At 46.2% G+C, this 23,789-nt stretch overlaps 6 non-coding genes and 1 pseudogene across 6 annotated transcripts; all 7 read left to right on the top strand.

Moving 5' to 3' along the window:
• The first annotated feature begins 5,445 nt into the window (after positions 1–5,445).
• On the top strand, positions 5,446–5,637 carry LOC130328219 (U2 spliceosomal RNA). Its single transcript, XR_008872277.1, has one exon. It is a non-coding gene; the product is annotated as a U2 spliceosomal RNA (small nuclear RNA).
• A 2,088-nt stretch (positions 5,638–7,725) lies between these two features.
• Positions 7,726–7,916, top strand: LOC130328293 (U2 spliceosomal RNA). Its single transcript, XR_008872323.1, has one exon. It is a non-coding gene; the product is annotated as a U2 spliceosomal RNA (small nuclear RNA).
• A 2,093-nt stretch (positions 7,917–10,009) lies between these two features.
• On the top strand, positions 10,010–10,200 carry LOC130328292 (U2 spliceosomal RNA). Its single transcript, XR_008872322.1, has one exon. It is a non-coding gene; the product is annotated as a U2 spliceosomal RNA (small nuclear RNA).
• A 2,102-nt stretch (positions 10,201–12,302) lies between these two features.
• Positions 12,303–12,462, top strand: LOC130328243 (U2 spliceosomal RNA; annotated as a pseudogene).
• Positions 12,463–13,156: 694 nt separating this feature from the next.
• Positions 13,157–13,344, top strand: LOC130328234 (U2 spliceosomal RNA). Its single transcript, XR_008872284.1, has one exon. It is a non-coding gene; the product is annotated as a U2 spliceosomal RNA (small nuclear RNA).
• A 7,741-nt stretch (positions 13,345–21,085) lies between these two features.
• On the top strand, positions 21,086–21,276 carry LOC130328291 (U2 spliceosomal RNA). Its single transcript, XR_008872321.1, has one exon. It is a non-coding gene; the product is annotated as a U2 spliceosomal RNA (small nuclear RNA).
• Positions 21,277–23,366: 2,090 nt separating this feature from the next.
• On the top strand, positions 23,367–23,557 carry LOC130328290 (U2 spliceosomal RNA). Its single transcript, XR_008872320.1, has one exon. It is a non-coding gene; the product is annotated as a U2 spliceosomal RNA (small nuclear RNA).
• The last annotated feature ends 232 nt before the right edge of the window (positions 23,558–23,789 follow it).

The raw sequence follows: 23,789 nt of genomic DNA, 5'->3' as shown, positions 1-23,789 counted from the left end.
AGAAGCAACAGGAGATTGTTGCATCCATCTAGAACCCTCAGAACTACAGTGCTATGATGTCACTCACTTCCACAGGCCTTGCAGAGTGTAAACAACAACAACCCAGCTTTGTTGTGTATGTAACCATAGGGATTTGTGATGTCACCTAGAACCTTCACAGCAGCGACAGCTTTATGAGGAGCATCAGCACTGCTCTGCCTGAGCAGAACCATCACCGCCATAGGTTGTCAAATAACCCGGGTTTAACCCACACAGGTAAGTCCAATGGGGTGCAGGCATGTCCTCTATGCTTACAGCTTTCCGTGGGTGTTGGTTTGATACCGTTTGGGGACAGCCAAGGAGGCATCTGCAGGCAACAAAGGTAGGTGTGTGCTTGTGTGTGTGTTTCCTATGCAGATCCTAAGCCCAGTGTCACATGCAAGTAGGAGGAGTAAGAAGGGTTCCTGGCAAATCCGGGTTATGGATTGCATTTAAAAAGGCCCCGTGGGAGTGCAATGGGCCCCTGTCTTGCTGCTTAGCAATAATGGTATGGGTTTAGGTTCTGCTGTGTGTACTGGTGGTTGACTGCCCCCCAGCCCAGAGTGTGCATGGAAAATTGTCTGGCAGCCTCCCTGACAGCAAGCAGTGATAGTGCCCATGAAGGGCACCTTGTTGGGCCCGCCCCTTTCACGGTTATCGCTTCTCGGCCTTTTGGCTAAGATCTTGTATCTTGTCAAGGGGCTCTGAGTTCGTCGAACCTTCGGCCTTGAGGCATCGGCGGTTTTTTAGCCGTCTTAAGCCTCATGCTGCTATAGGAGGAGGACTTACAAAGAACGGGAAGGCGATCCCCCATGGCGACCCTTAGGTTTGCTGCGCATACTGAAACTCGGATTAAGAACACCTTCCGTATTGAAGTGGATGAGGAGAAAAAGGAGAAGATGACTTTGGAATTTTTTGTCAAGAGAATTATGCTGGATTTATTGCACATTCAGAGAGAAGATGTGTTTTGCCTAAAAGACCCAGGTAAAGGACTTTTCATTCTTACCTTGACTTCCGCATCTGCATGTGACCATATGTTTGAGAAAGTTCGGGAGCTTGCCAATGAGGAGGATATGAAAGGACTTGTTTTCATTGCTCTATATTCTAATGGCGATGTTCCACTGGTGGTTACTATGCACGATCCATACGTGGATATAAGAGACATTGTCTTATTTTTAAACCAATATTGTGCGGAAGTCAAATACTCTCATAAAATAATGAATGCAATGGACTTTTGGACTGGAAAGCATAAGTTTGCTGTTAAGTTCAGAGAAGATGTGAGAGGAATTGGAGGTCTGTGTCGCCCACCTGCAAATTTTTTAATTGGGCGTAAACGTGGCTATTTATTCTACCCTGGGATGCCGTATTATTGCAGGAAATGCCATGAATATGGTCATACACAAGAATCTTGCAAAGAGGAAGTGGTTATTTGCAAAAGATGTGGCCAAAAAGACCACACCACTTTGGACTGTCAAAATGAGATTCTGTGTAATGTGTGTAAGCAGAAAGGACACGCTTTTAAGGATTGTCCTCAACGCTCCTGGGCCAATATTGTGGCTACGTCGGCTGGTCCCTCGATGAGGAAGAGCTCCATGGATGCTGTGCCTGTGCCTAAGACCCACACCCTGAAAGTGATGCCTGAGTCTTCTGCTACCGGAATTCCTGTGATACCTGCTGTGGCTCATGTCTCCAAAAGCATTGTGTCCCCGGGGAAGGTCGTGGGACCTGAGACAGAAGTGAGGGGTTCTCCTCTCATGGAAGTTGAGGGTCCTGGACCGCCCAGAAGGGATACAGAGGAGATGGATGTAGAAGAACGGCGAAAGAGGAAAAGCAGAGACCGGAAAGAGGAAAAGGGCCTTAACATCAAAAGGAGTGGTCGAGTTAGTGCGGACGAGGGGAACGTGGAGATTGTCTGCCAAAAGGTTATAACAGCATCCGACCCTGTTAATATTGAGGAATTTGTGTCACCACCTACAGATTGGGGTTCTTTGTCTGAGGATAATGAATGACCCAGGAGCTACCAAGTGTTAATATCTCCTCCTTCAATGTGAGGAGTTTGAAGAGCCCAGAGAGGAGGGCTGCTTTATTTTCTTTCTTGTCTTCTTTGCCTACAGACATTTTATTTTTACAGGAATGTGCCATTGATTATGATATCAATTATTCATCTTTGAGATCTGAATGGACTCTTGGCCCGTCTGTGTGGTCAGGGGATAATGAGAGGAAAGTGACTGGTGTTGGCATACTGTTCAAGAGCAGTGAGTATAAAGTTACCTCCTTCACAGACATTGTACCCGGTAGAGCCCTGCTCGTTCATATTATTTATAATGACATGAATATGAGACTTTTAAATGTATATGCCTCTCCAGATAAGGATGAAAGATCTGATTTATTAGAGAAAATTCAGTTTTATTTACCGGGTTCATCCCCGCTTATCATCGCTGGTGATTTTAATTGTATAATGGCAGGAGAGGAGCGGGCTGGAGGATCTGAACAAAGGAAAGATAAGACTGAAAAACAACTAAAGGATTTTATAGTTGATTTTAATTTAAAAGATTTGTGGAGAACCTCTTTCCCTAATGACCCTGGGTATACCTGGGGGAATAGCCTTTATATGTCAAGGATTGATTATATTTTTGCTTCTGGATTTGCATTTTATGGGAATATGCAATTGACTTCTACCTTTTTTTCAGATCATAAGATTTTATCTGCTACATGTAAGTTTGATGGGGTTTGCAGAGCCAAAGGAGTCTGGCGTCTGAATGTCTCTTTGCTTGAAGATGAAGAAATTAAATGTAATTTTATCTATCTTTTTAAAAAATTGCAGAACTCAAGGACTAATTTTAATTCTCTTTTAGCATGGTGGGAATTCTGCAAGGTAAAATTTAAAGAGTATTTTATTAAGATGGGTGTTAAAAAAACAAAAGAGAAATTGAAATGGTATAGAGATCTTAACACAAAACTACAAACCTATTATCAACTCAAAGAGCTGGGTGTATATGTAGACGATCTGATTTTAAGTGTTAAAAGTGATATTCAGAAGGCTATAACTAACAAAGGGAAAGAAATAATTTTTAACTCCAAAGTTGAATGTAAAGAGAAGGATGAAAAGTGTACAAGATTCTTTTTTAAAAAGGTAATGGAAACAAAAAAGTTAATGATTAACATTGAGGATGAAACTACTAATGTAGGAATGTTATCCAAAGCTAAATCCTTTTATCAAGATCTGTTTAATGAGAAACCCATTGATATATCTGCTGCTAATTTTCTCCTAAGCACTTTAGATTGTGGTTTAAGTAAGGAGGACCAAGATGCACTTTGCACAGAAGTAAGATGCCAAGAATTAGAAATTGCTGCTAAAAGTTTATCCACAGGTAAAACACCAGGTTCTGATGGACTTCCTGTAGAGTTTTATAAAACCTTTTGGGAAATTTTTAAAGATGATTTGCTTAATATTTTTAAGGAGGCTTTTAATTCTGATGTTCTACCTTTATCTTGGAGGAGTGGTATAGTGTCTCTGATCCCCAAAAAGGGGGATAGGAACAGCTTAGAAAATTGGAGACCAATTACGCTTCTTAATGTTGATTATAAGATTATGTCAAAAATTTTTGTTAACAGAATGAAGCCATTTTTGCACAAGGTCATCCATGTGGATCAGGTATGTGGTGTCCCAGGAAGGAGTGTAGCTGAACCTTTAAATGCTATTAGGGACGTCATATGGTATCAGCAAGAGCGGAATCAAAATATAGCCATTCTATCTCTAGATTTTCATAAAGCGTTCGATAGAGTATCACATTGTTTTTTATGGATGGTTTTACAACGCATGGGTTTTCCTAACATACTTATTAAGCAAATTGCTCTCTTATATAAAGGTTCTTTTAGCAGGATTTTAATAAATGGTTTCCTTACAGATTTTATTAATTTATCATCAGGGGTAAAGCAAGGCTGCCCTTTGTCTCCTATACTGTTTATATGTGCAATAGAACCTCTGTTAAACTTAATAAGGAATGATAAAATAATAAAAGGAGTGCCAGTTCCTGGAGGTAATAATGCCACCCTTAAAGTGTGTGGCTATATGGATGATATTAATGTTTTTTGTGAAAGTTCCTTCTCTTTACAAAGAGTTGTTGATGTTACTGATTTCTTTTGTAAAGCTTCTGCTTTTAAACTTAATTTATCTAAATGTGACTGTTTTTATATAGGTAAATGGGAAAACGTGCAAATACCAAACCTAAAATTACAGTCAGAAAAAATAAAAATCCTTGGAGTCATCTTTGATAAAAATAACAATGGTGAGGAAAGTTGGCTAATGGTAAAAGAAAAGGTAAAGAAGAAAGTAGACTTTTGGTCCCTTAGGAAATTATCTTTAGAAGGTAAAATTTTGGTGATTAAGGCTATGCTAATACCCATTATGCTCTATTTAAATATGATTTATCCTCCTAATGAACTTATGTCTAGGCAACTTCAGAGGATTCTCTTTGAGTTTCTATGGAGTTCTAAAGCAGAAAAATTAAAAAGAGATATTATGTATAAGTCACAAAAAAATGGAGGAAAACAGGTTCCCTGTATTAGAAAATTTTTATACTTAAGGTTTTTTAGTTGGTGTTTTAGGGGACTTTTTATGAAAAGTGTATGGTCCTGTTTTTTAAAGTACTCTGCGGGACATATTTTTAGAAGAAGAAAATGGGTGTTTTTATCATTATCTTCTCCTGTACTTTTAACTCCGCCTAAACATTATGCCATCTTAGAAAAAATTATACGTATGTATAACCTTAAAGACTTTGACTTGTTAACCTTGAGGGATGCTCGCAAGATAGAAGTACAGTTAAATTTGCAAGAAGAAATATGTATGGTCTCTAATTTTTCTTATAATAGGTGTGTACAAATATGGAAAAAGGTAAACGAGCCATATCTTTTTAATGAGCACAAGGATTTAGCATGGATGATTATCCATGAGTGTCTTCCGGTAAGATTTTTCCAATATAGAAGAGGTCTAAATGCTGTATGTGTCTGTCCCCGGGAAAATTGCAATATAGATGAAACTGTTTTGCACCTTTTCTGGAATTGTTATTTTGCACAAAAGGTTTTTAGACTAATTGGTTCTTTATTGAAATTCCTAACAGGTCTAAAAGTTTTAAATCATGAAGTTGTTTTATATGGCAAAAGTGATGGAGTTACGAAAGAAAAAGAGAGAATTTTGTGGATTTTTATCAACTGTACAAAAAATGTATTATGGAAAGTTCGTAATATCCTTGTCTTCAAAAGAGATTTTATTTGTGAAAAAGAATGTTTGAAGATGATATACAGTGAAGTTTACTTGTACTATTTAATTGATAAAAAGAGATATGGGCAGAAAAAAGCATTAGCTATGTGGAATTTACATTTATGGAAAACAGTATTTGAAGTATTGTAAAAATTTTCTTGTGATGTATTTAAGTTTTTGAGTTTTTTCAATAAAAATGTAAAAAATCTGTTCTTATCAGTTTAATATCTGATACGTCCCCTATCTGGGGACCATATATTAAATGGATTTTTGAGAACGGGGGCCGATTTCGAAGCTTGCTTCCGTCGCCCTATGCATTGACCCGATATGGCAGTATCTTCGGGTACAGTGCACCACCCCCTTACAGGGTTAAAAAGAAAGATTCCTACTTTCATTGCTACCTGCTTGCTGGCTAGCCAGCTAGCCAGCCCTGTGGGCCTTGCTGCTGCTGCAGCCAAAAAACAAAAGGTGGTGCTGCTGCTGCTTCTGCTGCTTCTGCTTCTGCTTGTGTCTGGCCGCTGTTGGAGCGTCCAGGCACAGGACTTCTGCTGCTGCTGACTAAATGGCCTCCTTAATTGGATCATTTGAGTAGCCAGCACACCTGTGCAGGTAGGGCATGACATGATAGGCAGCTGCCTTGATAGCGGGTGGGTGCTGAATGTTCCTAATTGACAAAATAAGATTAATGCTTATGAAGAAATATAAAATCTCATCCCTTCCCCAATATCGCGCCACACCCCTACCCCTTAATTCCCTGGTTGAACTTGATGGACATATGTCTTTTTTCGACCGTACTAACTATGTAACTATGTAACATAACATGGGGGGGGGGGTCTCCTGGCTGTTCACACAGGTGTGTCATTGCTGTACATTGACCATGCATTGCTTCTGTGGTATTGCAAAGGCAAAGACAAATGCTTCCAGCCATCCATTGCACTAATGGATTGGTCATCAGCTGGCTGTCTATGTCCCGCATCAATATAGACCAAAGTACAGAGGGTTAGGCTATGCTATTGTGCACCTACCTGATGCATCAGAAGGTGCGAGGCCCTTGCTAAATTCTGTGCACAGACTTTGAGATCTATACTTTAGACTGTATCTAAACCTGCTCCAACATGGACTGACATTCTGGCCTACTTTCAGCCGATGCGACTTGTCTGTCGCTGAACAGTCGCTTTTTATGTATTCAGCACCTATGTATAATGTTGTAAAAATGCTCTAGAAGCTAAAGTCGCAGAAATGTCACACATATTTGGCCTGCAACTTTCTGTGCGACAAATTCAGACAGGAAAAATCAGTATAAATCCTTAGAAAATTATCCCCCAGTGTCTCCATCTGCTGGCGGTATTGAATAAGCATTGCTGCACTGATGGGGTATGCATTAGACGAAAAAAAAGAAGAAAAAGAAGAATAATACGCCCAGAAAAGAGGCGAAAAGGAGAAAAACGTAAAAAAACGTGAAAAAAAAGTAAGAGGAAGAGAAGGGAAAAAAAGGTGGAAATGGGTTTAAAAGTGATTTCGGCGGAGAAATATATATATATATATATATATATATATATATATATATATATATACGCGCACACACACACATATATATAAACGTATTCTCCGTTGAGATATTGCAGCCGCTGCTGTGTCCAGGCCCAGGAGCCTTAGCACTGTGCTGTGATGTCACTCAATACCACTGACATCACTAGGTGTAAACAACATCTCTCCTTTGCTGTGTATGTGACTATGGAGCTGTTTGGTGATGTCGTCTATTATGGCCTTCATAGAAGCAACAGGAGATTGTTGCATCCATCTAGAACCCTCAGAACTACAGTGCTATGATGTCACTCACTTCCACAGGCCTTGCAGAGTGTAAACAACAACAACCCAGCTTTGTTGTGTATGTAACCATAGGGATTTGTGATGTCACCTAGAACCTTCACAGCAGCGACAGCTTTATGAGGAGCATCAGCACTGCTCTGCCTGAGCAGAACCATCACCGCCATAGGTTGTCAAATAACCCGGGTTTAACCCACACAGGTAAGTCCAATGGGGTGCAGGCATGTCCTCTATGCTTACAGCTTTCCGTGGGTGTTGGTTTGATACCGTTTGGGGACAGCCAAGGAGGCATCTGCAGGCAACAAAGGTAGGTGTGTGCTTGTGTGTGTGTTTCCTATGCAGATCCTAAGCCCAGTGTCACATGCAAGTAGGAGGAGTAAGAAGGGTTCCTGGCAAATCCGGGTTATGGATTGCATTTAAAAAGGCCCCGTGGGAGTGCAATGGGCCCCTGTCTTGCTGCTTAGCAATAATGGTATGGGTTTAGGTTCTGCTGTGTGTACTGGTGGTTGACTGCCCCCCAGCCCAGAGTGTGCATGGAAAATTGTCTGGCAGCCTCCCTGACAGCAAGCAGTGATAGTGCCCATGAAGGGCACCTTGTTGGGCCCGCCCCTTTCACGGTTATCGCTTCTCGGCCTTTTGGCTAAGATCAAGTGTAGTATCTGTTCTTATCAGTTTAATATCTGATACGTCCCCTATCTGGGGACCATATATTAAATGGATTTTTGAGAACGGGGGCCGATTTCGAAGCTTGCTTCCGTCGCCCTATGCATTGACCCGATATGGCAGTATCTTCGGGTACAGTGCACCACCCCCTTACAGGGTTAAAAAGAAAGATTCCTACTTTCATTGCTACCTGCTTGCTGGCTAGCCAGCTAGCCAGCCCTGTGGGCCTTGCTGCTGCTGCAGCCAAAAAACAAAAGGTGGTGCTGCTGCTGCTTCTGCTGCTTCTGCTTCTGCTTGTGTCTGGCCGCTGTTGGAGCGTCCAGGCACAGGACTTCTGCTGCTGCTGACTAAATGGCCTCCTTAATTGGATCATTTGAGTAGCCAGCACACCTGTGCAGGTAGGGCATGACATGATAGGCAGCTGCCTTGATAGCGGGTGGGTGCTGAATGTTCCTAATTGACAAAATAAGATTAATGCTTATGAAGAAATATAAAATCTCATCCCTTCCCCAATATCGCGCCACACCCCTACCCCTTAATTCCCTGGTTGAACTTGATGGACATATGTCTTTTTTCGACCGTACTAACTATGTAACTATGTAACATAACATGGGGGGGGGGGGGGGGTCTCCTGGCTGTTCACACAGGTGTGTCATTGCTGTACATTGACCATGCATTGCTTCTGTGGTATTGCAAAGGCAAAGACAAATGCTTCCAGCCATCCATTGCACTAATGGATTGGTCATCAGCTGGCTGTCTATGTCCCGCATCAATATAGACCAAAGTACAGAGGGTTAGGCTATGCTATTGTGCACCTACCTGATGCATCAGAAGGTGCGAGGCCCTTGCTAAATTCTGTGCACAGACTTTGAGATCTATACTTTAGACTGTATCTAAACCTGCTCCAACATGGACTGACATTCTGGCCTACTTTCAGCCGATGCGACTTGTCTGTCGCTGAACAGTCGCTTTTTATGTATTCAGCACCTATGTATAATGTTGTAAAAATGCTCTAGAAGCTAAAGTCGCAGAAATGTCACACATATTTGGCCTGCAACTTTCTGTGCGACAAATTCAGACAGGAAAAATCAGTATAAATCCTTAGAAAATTATCCCCCAGTGTCTCCATCTGCTGGCGGTATTGAATAAGCATTGCTGCACTGATGGGGTATGCATTAGACGAAAAAAAAGAAGAAAAAGAAGAATAATACGCCCAGAAAAGAGGCGAAAAGGAGAAAAACGTAAAAAAACGTGAAAAAAAAGTAAGAGGAAGAGAAGTGAAAAAAAGGTGGAAATGGGTTTAAAAGTGATTTCGGCGGAGAAATATATATATATATATATATATATATATATATATATATATATATACGCGCACACACACACATATATATAAACGTATTCTCCGTTGAGATATTGCAGCCGCTGCTGTGTCCAGGCCCAGGAGCCTTAGCACTGTGCTGTGATGTCACTCAATACCACTGACATCACTAGGTGTAAACAACATCTCTCCTTTGCTGTGTATGTGACTATGGAGCTGTTTGGTGATGTCGTCTATTATGGCCTTCATAGAAGCAACAGGAGATTGTTGCATCCATCTAGAACCCTCAGAACTACAGTGCTATGATGTCACTCACTTCCACAGGCCTTGCAGAGTGTAAACAACAACAACCCAGCTTTGTTGTGTATGTAACCATAGGGATTTGTGATGTCACCTAGAACCTTCACAGCAGCGACAGCTTTATGAGGAGCATCAGCACTGCTCTGCCTGAGCAGAACCATCACCGCCATAGGTTGTCAAATAACCCGGGTTTAACCCACACAGGTAAGTCCAATGGGGTGCAGGCATGTCCTCTATGCTTACAGCTTCCCGTGGGTGTTGGTTTGATACCGTTTGGGGACAGCCAAGGAGGCATCTGCAGGCAACAAAGGTAGGTGTGTGCTTGTGTGTGTGTTTCCTATGCAGATCCTAAGCCCAGTGTCACATGCAAGTAGGAGGAGTAAGAAGGGTTCCTGGCAAATCCGGGTTATGGATTGCATTTAAAAAGGCCCCGTGGGAGTGCAATGGGCCCCTGTCTTGCTGCTTAGCAATAATGGTATGGGTTTAGGTTCTGCTGTGTGTACTGGTGGTTGACTGCCCCCCAGCCCAGAGTGTGCATGGAAAATTGTCTGGCAGCCTCCCTGACAGCAAGCAGTGATAGTGCCCATGAAGGGCACCTTGTTGGGCCCGTCCCTTTCACGGTTATCGCTTCTCGGCCTTTTGGCTAAGATCAAGTGTAGTATCTGTTCTTATCAGTTTAATATCTGATACGTCCCCTATCTGGGGACCATATATTAAATGGATTTTTGAGAACGGGGGCCGATTTCGAAGCTTGCTTCCGTCGCCCTATGCATTGACCCGATATGGCAGTATCTTCGGGTACAGTGCACCACCCCCTTACAGGGTTAAAAAGAAAGATTCCTACTTTCATTGCTACCTGCTTGCTGGCTAGCCAGCTAGCCAGCCCTGTGGGCCTTGCTGCTGCTGCAGCCAAAAAACAAAAGGTGGTGCTGCTGCTGCTTCTGCTGCTTCTGCTGCTTCTGCTTCTGCTTGTGTCTGGCCGCTGTTGGAGCGTCCAGGCACAGGACTTCTGCTGCTGCTGAGTAAATGGCCTCCTTAATTGGATCATTTGAGTAGCCAGCACACCTGTGCAGGTAGGGCATGACATGATAGGCAGCTGCCTTGATAGCGGGTGGGTGCTGAATGTTCCTAATTGACAAAATAAGATTAATGCTTATGAAGAAATATAAAATCTCATCCCTTCCCCAATATCGCGCCACACCCCTACCCCTTAATTCCCTGGTTGAACTTGATGGACATATGTCTTTTTTCGACCGTACTAACTATGTAACTATGTAACATAACATGGGGGGGGGGGGGGGGTCTCCTGGCTGTTCACACAGGTGTGTCATTGCTGTACATTGACCATGCATTGCTTCTGTGGTATTGCAAAGGCAAAGACAAATGCTTCCAGCCATCCATTGCACTAATGGATTGGTCATCAGCTGGCTGTCTATGTCCCGCATCAATATAGACCAAAGTACAGAGGGTTAGGCTATGCTATTGTGCACCTACCTGATGCATCAGAAGGTGCGAGGCCCTTGCTAAATTCTGTGCACAGACTTTGAGATCTATACTTTAGACTGTATCTAAACCTGCTCCAACATGGACTGACATTCTGGCCTACTTTCAGCCGATGCGACTTGTCTGTCGCTGAACAGTCGCTTTTTATGTATTCAGCACCTATGTATAATGTTGTAAAAATGCTCTAGAAGCTAAAGTCGCAGAAATGTCACACATATTTGGCCTGCAACTTTCTGTGTGACAAATTCAGACAGGAAAAATCAGTATAAATCCTTAGAAAATTATCCCCCAGTGTCTCCATCTGCTGGCGGTATTGAATAAGCATTGCTGCACTGATGGGGTATGCATTAGACGAAAAAAAAGAAGAAAAAGAAGAATAATACGCCCAGAAAAGAGGCGAAAAGGAGAAAAACGTAAAAAAACTTGAAAAAAAAGTAAGAGGAAGAGAAGTGAAAAAAAGGTGGAAATGGGTTTAAAAGTGATTTCGGCGGAGAAATATATATATATATATATATATATATATATATATATATATATATACGCGCACACACACACATATATATAAACGTATTCTCCGTTGAGATATTGCAGCCGCTGCTGTGTCCAGGCCCAGGAGCCTTAGCACTGTGCTGTGATGTCACTCAATACCACTGACATCACTAGGTGTAAACAACATCTCTCCTTTGCTGTGTATGTGACTATGGAGCTGTTTGGTGATGTCGTCTATTATGGCCTTCATAGAAGCAACAGGAGATTGTTGCATCCATCTAGAACCCTCAGAACTACAGTGCTATGATGTCACTCACTTCCACAGGCCTTGCAGAGTGTAAACAACAACAACCCAGCTTTGTTGTGTATGTAACCATAGGGATTTGTGATGTCACCTAGAACCTTCACAGCAGCGACAGCTTTATGAGGAGCATCAGCACTGCTCTGCCTGAGCAGAACCATCACCGCCATAGGTTGTCAAATAACCCGGGTTTAACCCACACAGGTAAGTCCAATGGGGTGCAGGCATGTCCTCTATGCTTACAGCTTCCCGTGGGTGTTGGTTTGATACCGTTTGGGGACAGCCAAGGAGGCATCTGCAGGCAACAAAGGTAGGTGTGTGCTTGTGTGTGTGTTTCCTATGCAGATCCTAAGCCCAGTGTCACATGCAAGTAGGAGGAGTAAGAAGGGTTCCTGGCAAATCCGGGTTATGGATTGCATTTAAAAAGGCCCCGTGGGAGTGCAATGGGCCCCTGTCTTGCTGCTTAGCAATAATGGTATGGGTTTAGGTTCTGCTGTGTGTACTGGTGGTTGACTGCCCCCCAGCCCAGAGTGTGCATGGAAAATTGTCTGGCAGCCTCCCTGACAGCAAGCAGTGATAGTGCCCATGAAGGGCACCTTGTTGGGCCCGCCCCTTTCACGGTTATCGCTTCTCGGCCTTTTGGCTAAGATCAAGTGTAGTATCTGTTCTTATCAGTTTTCATGCTGGTGGGGATGGGTGCTGCATGGAGGATGCAGGTGTACCAGGGCTTTCCGGGGCTGGTTCTGAGGAATCAGCTCGACGGCTGCCCCGATGTGACCTGTTCCCTCCGGGTCTCGCCATGAGGCTGAGAGGGTCTAGAGCCGAGGTACTTTTGTGCCTCGGGGAGTGGTGACCCCGAGGTGCCGAAACTCACTGGGAGAATAGACTCACTGAGTTGACGCACGGGCACCATAATCTCTTCACCTTGTGGCACTCACCTCTTGATTCCCGGCCTTCTGGCTAGGATCAGAGAAATTTTTATAGATCCGGCCGAATGTCCGGGCAGTATATCTGCACACATTCACTTATTTATTTCTTTTTTGTCTCACTGTGTCACTTTTTGCGTGTTGTGTGTTCACAGGATTTGTCAGGATGCGGTAGCCCTTCTGGGTGTCCCTCCTGGCGGTCTAGGGGAGGTGTGTGTGGCCATTAGGTTCCACACCTCCCTGCAAACACCCCGGGTACTCCTGCTTTGGCAGGGTACCTACCGTAATCGGCTCTGCGGGCAGATACCTTGGCTGACGCCAAGGGGGATGCCGGGAGCATTTGTGGTCCCCTAGTAGCTTCGGCGAAAAGGGACATCGAACCTGGAACCTCGCAGGTACCTTTTGGTCCGGAGGCGAAGGGTAAGGTTTGTTGGGGGGCCTCTCTCCTATCGGAGAAGGGCTTGCGATAGACCGCATCCTTTGTGCACGTTTTTTTTTGTGTAACACGTTTGCACTTTTTCTTGCACTTTGGGTGAATCGAAAGCACGTTCCTCGGCTTTAGATAAAAAAAAAAAAAAAAAAAAAATCTGTTCTTATCAGTTTAATATCTGATACGTCCCCTATCTGGGGACCATATATTAAATGGATTTTTGAGAACGGGGGCCGATTTCGAAGCTTGCTTCCGTCGCCCTATGCATTGACCCGATATGGCAGTATCTTCGGGTACAGTGCACCACCCCCTTACAGGGTTAAAAAGAAAGATTCCTACTTTCATTGCTACCTGCTTGCTGGCTAGCCAGCTAGCCAGCCCTGTGGGCCTTGCTGCTGCTGCAGCCAAAAAACAAAAGGTGGTGCTGCTGCTGCTTCTGCTGCTTCTGCTTCTGCTTGTGTCTGGCCGCTGTTGGAGTGTCCAGGCACAGGACTTCTGCTGCTGCTGACTAAATGGCCTCCTTAATTGGATCATTTGAGTAGCCAGCACACCTGTGCAGGTAGGGCATGACATGATAGGCAGCTGCCTTGATAGCGGGTGGGTGCTGAATGTTCCTAATTGACAAAATAAGATTAATGCTTATGAAGAAATATAAAATCTCATCCCTTCCCCAATATCGCGCCACACCCCTACCCCTTAATTCCCTGGTTGAACTTGATGGACATATGTCTTTTTTCGACCGTACTAACTATGTAACTATGTAACATAACATGGGGGGGGGGGGGGGGGGGGGTCTCCTGGCTGTTCACACAGGTGTGTCATTGCTGTACATTGACCATGCATTGCTTCTGTGGTATTGCAAAGGCAAAGACAAATGCTTCCAGCCATCCATTGCACTAATGGATTGGTCATCAGCTGGCTGTCTATGTCCCGCATCAATATAGACCAAAGTACAGAGGGTTAGGCTATGCTATTGTGCACCTACCTGATGCATCAGAAGGTGCGAGGCCCTTGCTAAATTCTGTGCACAGACTTTGAGATCTATACTTTAGACTGTATCTAAACCTGCTCCAACATGGACTGACATTCTGGCCTACTTTCAGCCGATGCGACTTGTCTGTCGCTGAACAGTCGCTTTTTATGTATTCAGCACCTATGTATAATGTTGTAAAAATGCTCTAGAAGCTAAAGTCGCAGAAATGTCACACATATTTGGCCTGCAACTTTCTGTGCGACAAATTCAGACAGGAAAAATCAGTATAAATCCTTAGAAAATTATCCCCCAGTGTCTCCATCTGCTGGCGGTATTGAATAAGCATTGCTGCACTGATGGGGTATGCATTAGACGAAAAAAAAGAAGAAAAAGAAGAATAATACGCCCAGAAAAGAGGCGAAAAGGAGAAAAACGTAAAAAAACGTGAAAAAAAAGTAAGAGGAAGAGAAGGGAAAAAAAGGTGGAAATGGGTTTAAAAGTGATTTCGGCGGAGAAATATATATATATATATATATATATATATATATATATATATATATATATACGCGCACACACACACTGTTACGCCGAGCGCTCCGGGTCCCCGCTCCTCCCCGGAGCGCTCGCTACACTCTTCTCACTGCAGCGCTCCGGTCAGTTCCACTGACCCGGGGCGCTGCGATACCGCCTCCAGCCGGGATGCGATTCGCGATGCGGGTAGCGCCCGCTCGCGATGCGCACCCCGGCTCCCGTACCTGACTCGCTCTCCGTCTGTCCTGTCCCGGCGCGCGCGGCCCCGCTCCCTAGGGCGCGCGCGCGCCGGGTCTTTGCGATTTAAAGGGCCACTGCGCCGCTGATTGGCGCAGTGGTTCCAATTAGTGTTATCACCTGTGCACTTCCCTATATCATCTCACTTCCCCTTCACTCCCTCGCCGGATCTTGTTGCCATCGTGCCAGTGAAAGCGTTTCCTAGTGTGTTCCTAGCCTGTGTTCCAGACCTCCTGCCGTTGCCCCTGACTACGATCCTTGCTGCCTGCCCCGACCTTCTGCTACGTCCGACCTTGCTTCTGTCTACTCCCTTGTACCGCGCCTATCTTCAGCAGCCAGAGAGGTAGAGCCGTTGCTAGTGGATACGACCTGGTCACTACCGCCGCAGCAAGACCATCCCGCTTTGCGGCGGGCTCTGGTGAAAACCAGTAGTGACTTAGAACCGATCCACTAGCACGGTCCACGCCAATCCCTCTCTGGCACAGAGGATCCACTACCTGCCAGCCGGCATCGTGACTGTAGATCCGGCCATGGATCCCGCTGAAGTTCCTCTGCCAGTTGTCGCTGACCTCACCACGGTGGTCGCCCAGCAGTCACAACAGATAGCGCAACAAGGCCAACAGCTGTCTCAACTGACTGTTATGCTACAACAGTTACTACCACAGCTCCAGCAATCATCTCCTCCGCCAGCTCCTGCACCTCCTCCGCAGCGAGTGGCCACTTCTGGACTACGACTATCCTTGCCGGATAAATTTGATGGGGACTCTAAGTTTTGCCGTGGCTTTCTTTCCCAATGTTCATTGCACTTGGAGATGATGTCGGACCAGTTCCCCACTGAAAGGTCTAAGGTGGCTTTCGTAGTCAGCCTTCTGTCTGGAAAAGCCCTGTCTTGGGCCACACCGCTCTGGGACCGCAATGACCCCGTCACTGCCTCTGTACACTCCTTCTTCTCGGAAATTCGAAGTGTCTTTGAGGAACCTGCCCGAGCCTCTTCTGCTGAGACTGCCCTGTTGAACCTGGTCCAGGGTAATTCTTCCGTTGGCGAGTATGCCGTACAATTCCGTACTCTTGCTTCAGAATTATCCTGGAATAATGAGGCACTCTGCGCGACCTTTAAAAAAGGCCTATCCAGCAACATTAAAGATGTTCTGGCCGCACGAGAAATCCCTGCTAATCTACATGAACTCATTCACCTAGCCACTCGCATTGACATGCGTTTTTCCGAAAGGCGTCAGGAGCTCCGCCAGGATATGGACTCTGTTCGCACGAGGCGTTTCTTCTCCCCGGCTCCTCTCTCCTCTGGTCCCCTGCAATCTGTTCCTGTGCCTCCCGCCGTGGAGGCTATGCAGGTCGACCGGTCTCGCCTGACACCTCAAGAGAGGACACGACGCCGCATGGAGAATCTCTGCCTGTACTGTGCTAGTACCGAACACTTCCTGAAGGATTGTCCTATCCGTCCTCCCCGCCTGGAAAGACGTACGCTGACTCCGCACAAAGGTGAGACAGTCCTTGATGTCTACTCTGCTTCTCCACGTCTTACTGTGCCTGTGCGGATGTCTGCCTCTGCCTTCTCCTTCTCTGCTGTGGCCTTCTTGGACTCCGGATCTGCAGGAAATTTTATTTTGGCCTCTCTCGTCAACAAGTTCAACATCCCGGTGACCAGTCTCGCCAGACCCCTCTACATCAATTGTGTAAACAATGAAAGATTGGACTGTACCATACGTTTCCGCACGGAGCCCCTTCTAATGTGCATCGGATCTCATCACGAGAGGATTGAACTTTTGGTCCTCCCCAATTGCACTTCTGAAATTCTCCTTGGACTTCCCTGGCTTCAACTCCATTCCCCAACCCTGGATTGGTCCACTGGGGAGATCAGGAGTTGGGGGCCCTCTTGTTCCAAGGACTGCCTAAAACCGGTTCCCAGTAACCCTTGCCGTGACTCTGTGGTTCCTCCTGTAACCGGTCTCCCTAAGGCCTATATGGACTTTGCGGACGTTTTTTGCAAAAAACAAGCTGAGACTCTACCTCCTCACAGGCCTTATGATTGTCCTATTGACCTCCTCCCGGGCACTACTCCACCCCGGGGCAGAATCTATCCTCTGTCCGTCCCAGAGACTCTTGCCATGTCTGAATACGTCCAGGAAAATTTAAAAAAGGGCTTTATCCGTAAATCCTCCTCTCCTGCCGGAGCCGGATTTTTCTTTGTGTCCAAAAAAGATGGCTCTCTACGTCCTTGCATTGACTACCGCGGTCTTAATAAAATCACGGTTAAGAACCGCTACCCCCTACCCCTCATCTCTGAACTCTTTGATCGCCTCCAAGGTGCCCACATTTTTACCAAACTGGACTTAAGAGGTGCTTATAATCTCATCCGCATCAGAGAGGGGGATGAATGGAAAACGGCATTTAACACCAGAGATGGACACTTTGAGTATCTGGTCATGCCCTTTGGCCTGTGCAACGCCCCTGCCGTCTTCCAAGACTTTGTTAATGAAATTTTTCGTGATCTCCTATACTCCTGTGTTGTTGTATATCTGGACGATATCCTGATTTTTTCTGCCAATCTAGAAGAACACCGCCAGCATGTCCGTATGGTTCTTCAGAGACTTCGTGACAATCAACTCTATGCCAAAATAGAGAAATGTCTGTTTGAATGCCAATCTCTTCCTTTCCTAGGATACTTGGTCTCTGCCCAGGGACTACAAATGGATCCAGACAAACTCTCTGCCGTCTTAGATTGGCCACGCCCCTCCGGACTCCGTGCCATCCAACGTTTTTTGGGGTTCGCCAATTATTACAGGCAATTTATTCCACATTTTTCTACCGTTGTGGCTCCTATTGTGGCTTTAACCAAAAAAAATGCCGATCCCAAGTCTTGGCCTCCTCAAGCGGAAGACGCCTTTAAATGGCTCAAGTCTGCCTTTTCTTCGGCTCCCGTGCTCTCCAGACCTGACCCATCTAAACCCTTTCTATTGGAGGTTGATGCCTCCTCAGTGGGAGCTGGAGCTGTCCTTCTACAAAAAAACTCTTCCGGGCATGCTGTTACTTGTGGTTTTTTTTCTAGGACCTTCTCTCCGGCGGAGAGGAACTACTCCATCGGGGATCGAGAGCTTCTAGCCATTAAATTAGCACTTGAGGAATGGAGGCATCTGCTGGAGGGATCAAGATTTCCAGTTATTATTTACACCGATCACAAGAACCTCTCCTACCTCCAGTCTGCCCAACGGCTGAATCCTCGTCAGGCCAGGTGGTCTCTGTTCTTTGCCCGATTTAATTTTGAAATTCACTTTCGGCCTGCCGATAAGAACATTAGGGCCGATGCTCTCTCTCGTTCCTCAGATGCTTCTGAAGTTGAACTCTCTCCTCAACACATCATTCCTCCTGACTGCCTGATTTCCACTTCTCCAGCCTCCATCAGGCAAACTCCTCCAGGAAAGACCTTTGTTTCTCCACGCCAACGCCTCGGAATCCTCAAATGGGGTCACTCCTCCCATCTCGCAGGTCATGCGGGCATCAAGAAATCTGTGCAACTCATCTCTCGCTTCTATTGGTGGCCGACTCTAGAGACTGATGTGGTGGACTTTGTGCGAGCCTGCACTATCTGTGCCCGGGATAAGACTCCTCGCCAGAAGCCCGCTGGTTTTCTTCATCCTCTGCCTGTCCCCGAACAGCCTTGGTCTCTGATTGGTATGGATTTTATTACTGACTTACCCCCATCCCATGGCAACACTGTTATTTGGGTGGTCGTTGATCGATTCTCCAAAATGGCACATTTCATCCCTCTTCCTGGTCTTCCTTCAGCGCCTCAGTTGGCTAAACAATTTTTTGTACACATTTTTCGTCTTCACGGGTTGCCTACGCAGATCGTCTCGGATAGAGGCGTCCAATTCGTGTCTAAATTCTGGAGGGCTCTCTGTAAACAACTCAAGATTAAATTAAATTTTTCTTCTGCATATCATCCTCAATCCAATGGACAAGTAGAAAGAATTAACCAGGTCTTGGGTGATTATTTACGACATTTTGTTTCCTCCCGCCAGGATGACTGGGCAGATCTTCTACCTTGGGCCGAATTCTCGTATAATTTCAGAGTCTCTGAATCTTCCTCCAAATCCCCATTTTTCGTGGTGTACGGCCGTCACCCTCTTCCTCCCCTCCCTACCCCCTTGCCCTCTGGTCTGCCCGCTGTGGATGAAATTTCTCGTGATCTTTCCATCATATGGAGAGAGACCCAAAATTCTCACTTACAGGCTTCTTCACGCATGAAGAAATTTGCGGATAAGAAAAGAAGAGCTCCTCCCATTTTTTCCCCTGGAGACAAGGTATGGCTCTCCGCTAAATATGTCCGCTTCCGTGTCCCTAGCTATAAGTTGGGACCACGCTATCTTGGTCCTTTCAAAATTTTGCGCCAGATTAATCCTGTCTCTTACAAACTTCTTCTTCCTCCTTCTCTTCGTATTCCTAATGCCTTTCACGTTTCTCTTCTTAAACCACTTATCATTAACCGTTTCTCTCCCAAATCTGTTCCTCCCACTCCTGTCTCCGGCTCCTCGGACATCTTCTCCGTCAAAGAGATTTTAGCATCTAAAAAGGTCAGAGGGAAAACCTTCTTTTTAGTGGATTGGGAGGGTTGTGGTCCCGAAGAGAGGTCCTGGGAACCTGAGGACAATATCCTGGACAAAAGTCTGGTCCTCAGGTTCTCAGGCCCCAAGAAGAGGGGGAGACCCAAGGGGGGGGGGTACTGTTACGCCGAGCACTCCGGGTCCCCGCTCCTCCCCGGAGCGCTCGCTACACTCTTCTCACTGCAGCGCTCCGGTCAGTTCCACTGACCCGGGGCGCTGCGATACCGCCTCCAGCCGGGATGCGATTCGCGATGCGGGTAGCGCCCGCTCGCGATGCGCACCCCGGCTCCCGTACCTGACTCGCTCTCCGTCTGTCCTGTCCCGGCGCGCGCGGCCCCGCTCCCTAGGGCGCGCGCGCGCCGGGTCTTTGCGATTTAAAGGGCCACTGCGCCGCTGATTGGCGCAGTGGTTCCAATTAGTGTTATCACCTGTGCACTTCCCTATATCATCTCACTTCCCCTTCACTCCCTCGCCGGATCTTGTTGCCATCGTGCCAGTGAAAGCGTTTCCTAGTGTGTTCCTAGCCTGTGTTCCAGACCTCCTGCCGTTGCCCCTGACTACGATCCTTGCTGCCTGCCCCGACCTTCTGCTACGTCCGACCTTGCTTCTGTCTACTCCCTTGTACCGCGCCTATCTTCAGCAGCCAGAGAGGTAGAGCCGTTGCTAGTGGATACGACCTGGTCACTACCGCCGCAGCAAGACCATCCCGCTTTGCGGCGGGCTCTGGTGAAAACCAGTAGTGACTTAGAACCGATCCACTAGCACGGTCCACGCCAATCCCTCTCTGGCACAGAGGATCCACTACCTGCCAGCCGGCATCGTGACACACACATATATATAAACGTATTCTCCGTTGAGATATTGCAGCCGCTGCTGTGTCCAGGCCCAGGAGCCTTAGCACTGTGCTGTGATGTCACTCAATACCACTGACATCACTAGGTGTAAACAACATCTCTCCTTTGCTGTGTATGTGACTATGGAGCTGTTTGGTGATGTCGTCTATTATGGCCTTCATAGAAGCAACAGGAGATTGTTGCATCCATCTAGAACCCTCAGAACTACAGTGCTATGATGTCACTCACTTCCACAGGCCTTGCAGAGTGTAAACAACAACAACCCAGCTTTGTTGTGTATGTAACCATAGGGATTTGTGATGTCACCTAGAACCTTCACAGCAGCGACAGCTTTATGAGGAGCATCAGCACTGCTCTGCCTGAGCAGAACCATCACCGCCATAGGTTGTCAAATAACCCGGGTATACCCCCACACAGGTAAGTCCAATGGGGTGCAGGCATGTCCTCTATGCTTACAGCTTCCCGTGGGTGTTGGTTTGATACCGTTTGGGGACAGCCAAGGAGGCATCTGCAGGCAACAAAGGTAGGTGTGTGCTTGTGTGTGTGTTTCCTATGCAGATCCTAAGCCCAGTGTCACATGCAAGTAGGAGGAGTAAGAAGGGTTCCTGGCAAATCCGGGTTATGGATTGCATTTAAAAAGGCCCCGTGGGAGTGCAATGGGCCCCTGTCTTGCTGCTTAGCAATAATGGTATGGGTTTAGGTTCTGCTGTGTGTACTGGTGGTTGACTGCCCCCCAGCCCAGAGTGTGCATGGAAAATTGTCTGGCAGCCTCCCTGACAGCAAGCAGTGATAGTGCCCATGAAGGGCACCTTGTTGGGCCCGCCCCTTTCACGGTTATCGCTTCTCGGCCTTTTGGCTAAGATCAAGTGTAGTATCTGTTCTTATCAGTTTAATATCTGATACGTCCCCTATCTGGGGACCATATATTAAATGGATTTTTGAGAACGGGGGCCGATTTCGAAGCTTGCTTCCGTCGCCCTATGCATTGACCCGATATGGCAGTATCTTCGGGTACAGTGCACCACCCCCTTACAGGGTTAAAAAGAAAGATTCCTACTTTCATTGCTACCTGCTTGCTGGCTAGCCAGCTAGCCAGCCCTGTGGGCCTTGCTGCTGCTGCAGCCAAAAAACAAAAGGTGGTGCTGCTGCTGCTTCTGCTGCTTCTGCTTCTGCTTGTGTCTGGCCGCTGTTGGAGCGTCCAGGCACAGGACTTCTGCTGCTGCTGACTAAATGGCCTCCTTAATTGGATCATTTGAGTAGCCAGCACACCTGTGCAGGTAGGGCATGACATGATAGGCAGCTGCCTTGATAGCGGGTGGGTGCTGAATGTTCCTAATTGACAAAATAAGATTAATGCTTATGAAGAAATATAAAATCTCATCCCTTCCCCAATATCGCGCCACACCCCTACCCCTTAATTCCCTGGTTGAACTTGATGGACATATGTCTTTTTTCGACCGTACTAACTATGTAACTATGTAACATAACATGGGGGGGGGGGGGGGGTCTCCTGGCTGTTCACACAGGTGTGTCATTGCTGTACATTGACCATGCATTGCTTCTGTGGTATTGCAAAGGCAAAGACAAATGCTTCCAGCCATCCATTGCACTAATGGATTGGTCATCAGCTGGCTGTCTATGTCCCGCATCAATATAGACCAAAGTACAGAGGGTTAGGCTATGCTATTGTGCACCTACCTGATGCATCAGAAGGTGCGAGGCCCTTGCTAAATTCTGTGCACAGACTTTGAGATCTATACTTTAGACTGTATCTAAACCTGCTCCAACATGGACTGACATTCTGGCCTACTTTCAGCCGATGCGACTTGTCTGTCGCTGAACAGTCGCTTTTTATGTATTCAGCACCTATGTATAATGTTGTAAAAATGCTCTAGAAGCTAAAGTCGCAGAAATGTCACACATATTTGGCCTGCAACTTTCTGTGCGACAAATTCAGACAGGAAAAATCAGTATAAATCCTTAGAAAATTATCCCCCAGTGTCTCCATCTGCTGGCGGTATTGAATAAGCATTGCTGCACTGATGGGGTATGCATTAGACGAAAAAAAAGAAGAAAAAGAAGAATAATACGCCCAGAAAAGAGGCGAAAAGGAGAAAAACGTAAAAAAACGTGAAAAAAAAGTAAGAGGAAGAGAAGTGAAAAAAAGGTGGAAATGGGTTTAAAAGTGATTTCGGCGGAGAAATATATATATATATATATATATATATATATATATATATATACGCGCACACACACACATATATATAAACGTATTCTCCGTTGAGATATTGCAGCCGCTGCTGTGTCCAGGCCCAGGAGCCTTAGCACTGTGCTGTGATGTCACTCAATACCACTGACATTACTAGGTGTAAACAACATCTCTCCTTTGCTGTGTATGTGACTATGGAGCTGTTTGGTGATGTCGTCTATTATGGCCTTCATAGAAGCAACAGGAGATTGTTGCATCCATCTAGAACCCTCAGAACTACAGTGCTATGATGTCACTCACTTCCACAGGCCTTGCAGAGTGTAAACAACAACAACCCAGCTTTGTTGTGTATGTAACCATAGGGATTTGTGATGTCACCTAGAACCTTCACAGCAGCGACAGCTTTATGAGGAGCATCAGCACTGCTCTGCCTGAGCAGAACCATCACCGCCATAGGTTGTCAAATAACCCGGGTATACCCCCACACAGGTAAGTCCAATGGGGTGCAGGCATGTCCTCTATGCTTACAGCTTCCCGTGGGTGTTGGTTTGATACCGTTTGGGGACAGCCAAGGAGGCATCTGCAGGCAACAAAGGTAGGTGTGTGCTTGTGTGTGTGTTTCCTATGCAGATCCTAAGCCCAGTGTCACATGCAAGTAGGAGGAGTAAGAAGGGTTCCTGGCAAATCCGGGTTATGGATTGCATTTAAAAAGGCCCCGTGGGAGTGCAATGGGCCCCTGTCTTGCTGCTTAGCAATAATGGTATGGGTTTAGGTTCTGCTGTGTGTACTGGTGGTTGACTGCCCCCCAGCCCAGAGTGTGCATGGAAAATTGTCTGGCAGCCTCCCTGACAGCAAGCAGTGATAGTGCCCATGAAGGGCACCTTGTTGGGCCCGCCCCTTTCACGGTTATCGCTTCTCGGCCTTTTGGCTAAGATCAAGTGTAGTATCTGTTCTTATCAGTTTAATATCTGATACGTCCCCTATCTGGGGACCATATATTAAATGGATTTTTGAGAACGGGGGCCGATTTCGAAGCTTGCTTCCGTCGCCCTATGCATTGACCCGATATGGCAGTATCTTCGGGTACAGTGCACCACCCCCTTACAGGGTTAAAAAGAAAGATTCCTACTTTCATTGCTACCTGCTTGCTGGCTAGCCAGCTAGCCAGCCCTGTGGGCCTTGCTGCTGCTGCAGCCAAAAAACAAAAGGTGGTGCTGCTGCTGCTTCTGCTTGTGTCTGGCCGCTGTTGGAGCGTCCAGGCACAGGACTTCTGCTGCTGCTGACTAAATGGCCTCCTTAATTGGATCATTTGAGTAGCCAGCACACCTGTG

The sequence above is a fragment of the Hyla sarda genome, unplaced genomic scaffold (genome assembly GCF_029499605.1).
Source record: "Hyla sarda isolate aHylSar1 unplaced genomic scaffold, aHylSar1.hap1 scaffold_305, whole genome shotgun sequence".
Classification (NCBI taxonomy): domain Eukaryota; kingdom Metazoa; phylum Chordata; class Amphibia; order Anura; family Hylidae; genus Hyla; species Hyla sarda.
This window is presented reverse-complemented; position numbering and strand designations above follow the sequence as displayed.